This window comes from Colobus angolensis, unplaced genomic scaffold, assembly GCF_000951035.1.
Source record: "Colobus angolensis palliatus isolate OR3802 unplaced genomic scaffold, Cang.pa_1.0 Scaffold229, whole genome shotgun sequence".
NCBI lineage: Eukaryota > Metazoa > Chordata > Mammalia > Primates > Cercopithecidae > Colobus > Colobus angolensis.
The window spans coordinates 1,903,853-1,906,470 of record NW_012115477.1 but is presented as its reverse complement, the minus strand read 5'-3'; the positions used below and the strand labels follow the sequence as shown (position 1 = coordinate 1,906,470).

The window sequence follows — 2,618 nt, the reverse complement described above, 5'->3', positions numbered from 1 at the left end:
AACTAACAGTGGAAAGAACACATGCACTTTTGGAAAGCAAATTCAATTCACATTTTCTTATGGTAAGTAAGGAAATTGATGGATGCTGTGACAATGTAGAAAGGTGATAGCTTTAAAATGGTCTGATTCTTTTTGCTTTCATTTCAGTAGTATTTAACATATATTTTACAATTACCATGTGATTATCATGTGACATGCTGTAGAAGGGGAAATCCATGTTTAATGGATGAAAAAACTAAGTATGTATAACATTACTCTTAAAAGTGTCATGTGTAGTCTAAGTTATCTAAGTCATCAAAACTTTATAGAAGAAATGAAAATTTAAAAAAGGAAAGAAAGTAATGATAGGTTTGCTGTAAGGATAAGCTTTGTGATTTTAGTGATTTATCGTAATGGAAAGGTAGTGAGCAAAGCAGAGGAAAATGAAAGCTTTAGCAGAAAGTACTTAGCATAAAACTTCAAAGAGGCTTTCCATAATGTCTGTGATCCTGGTTATAAAGAGAAAAGAAAAGAAAATATCTATCCACTTAAATCTAAAACAAATGGTCATTTATATGGCACAAGTGTCTTTTGTCCGGGCAGGAGGATCAAACCTTAGAAAAGAAAGAAGATAACTATTCCTTCTTTAGGACGCAAAACAAACTAGATTGCATGGTTACATTTTATAGTGTTAGCTACAGAATTTTAAGCTTCATTATTCTAGATTTTCTACACGTTCAGTTTTGCGAACTGAGCAGGCCATATCTATATGCATCCTTATTTACATTTATATATTTGTTTATATTCCCAACCATAGGGCATCACTAATTATTAAAACATTGGAAGGTAAGAAAGGATAGTTTTGTTTTTCTTCAATATCTTGATGGGTTTTAGCCACAAAAATTGACTTGTAATGAAATGATTTATAAGAAGTTGAATATTATTTTAAACGTGAAATGCTAATTTTATGCTTATTTTTTCAAAGCATGTTATTTCTAGTAATTCTTTTGATCATCTCAACAATGCAATGATGGTGCTTCGTTACATTACAAATAAAAGCACAAAGACAAAATTATTAAATGACTAATAGGAATCCAAATGAGTCAAACCTCTTCAATCATATTTTCTGACACTAATTCTAAATCATTTGCTAGAAATTATCTATGCTGGTTTATACAATCTTTGGATCATTAGGCCCAAAAGCCTGTCATTACTATGGAAGCTTAGTTCTAGACACAACCTCTTGCCTTCAGATAATACATTTTGAAAGCACCAAATAACTTCTTTCATTACTATCAGGGAGAATTCAGATGGCCATTAAAACTTTCACTGGGCTCTTTTACCAAGGACCCGCCAACATGGGCCGCGTTCGCACCAAAACCGTGAAGAAGGTGGCCCAGGTCATCATAGAAAAGTACTACATGCACCTGGGCGACAACTTCCACACGAACAAGTGTGTGTGCGTGGAGATCGCCATTATCCCCAGCAAGAAGCTCCGCAGCAAGATAGCAGGCCATGTCACGCGTCTGATGAAGCGGATTCAGAGAGGCCCAGTAAGAGGTATCTCCATCAAGCTGCAGGAGGAGGACAGAGAAAGGAGAGACAATTATGTTCCTGAGGTCTCAGCCCTGGATCAGGAGATAATTGAAGTAGATCCTGACACTAAGGAAATGCTGAAGCTTTTGGACTTCAGCAGTCTGTCCAACCTGCAGTTCACTCAGCCTACAGTTGGGATGAATTTCAAAACGCCTCAGAGACCTGTTTGAATTTTTTCTGCAGTGCTCTATTATTTTCAATAAATCTGGGACAACAACAACAACAACAACAACAAAGATTTTCATTGCTAATTTGGGGGTTATGTATTAGCAGGTCACCTCTATATTCTGTATCTCTCCATGTACCATTTCAGGTCCAACCTTTTAGTATTTCGGTTCTCCCTCATCCTAGTATCAATCAATCACACAATTATAAAATTACATAGACTGTGTATATTGGTTACTAAAAGATGAAAGGCAAAATAGACCAAAAGTCATGATGCCTAAAATTTACTTTGAAACTCTTTGGTATAAGCAATGTAACATATTGTGCATATATATGACTTATATTAAACCAACACCCAAGTACCTATTTAAAAAGCATATGTGAGCAGTGGTCAGCTGGCATGTTAATCACAAATGCACAGTCCTGATGCAATCTAGCTGCAGTATGCTATCAGAGAGGGTTATACTTGGGCAGTGACTAACAGAGCTCTTCTGAAATTTTTGTCTTGGATCAATAACCAATATTTTGCTAATAGGTTACTGGATACCTAAAATGGCTTTTTGTTGGTGAAACTGGTGACATACCTTGCTGACTTGAGTAATGAAAAACGTTTTCTTCTTGATAAAATTCGAGGTCATCAAGACACAGATTGTTTAAATTAACTTTAGAACTTTATTACTCAAGTAAAGTTGAGGTCCAAGGTCCAACAGCATCAGCATCACCTGGGAGTTTGTCAGAAAGGTAAAATCCCAGGCTTCCCTTTGGCCTTACTGTATCAGAATCCCCATTTTAACAAAATCCCCAGGTAATTCACATACGCTAGTTTAAAAGCATTCTAACTCTAGCAAGACCTGTGACTTACAGCCTTAAGAATAATG

At 35.9% G+C, this 2,618-nt stretch overlaps 1 pseudogene; it reads left to right on the top strand.

Moving 5' to 3' along the window:
• The first annotated feature begins 1,337 nt into the window (after nt 1–1,337).
• On the top strand, nt 1,338–1,791 carry LOC105513309 (annotated as a pseudogene).
• The last annotated feature ends 827 nt before the right edge of the window (nt 1,792–2,618 follow it).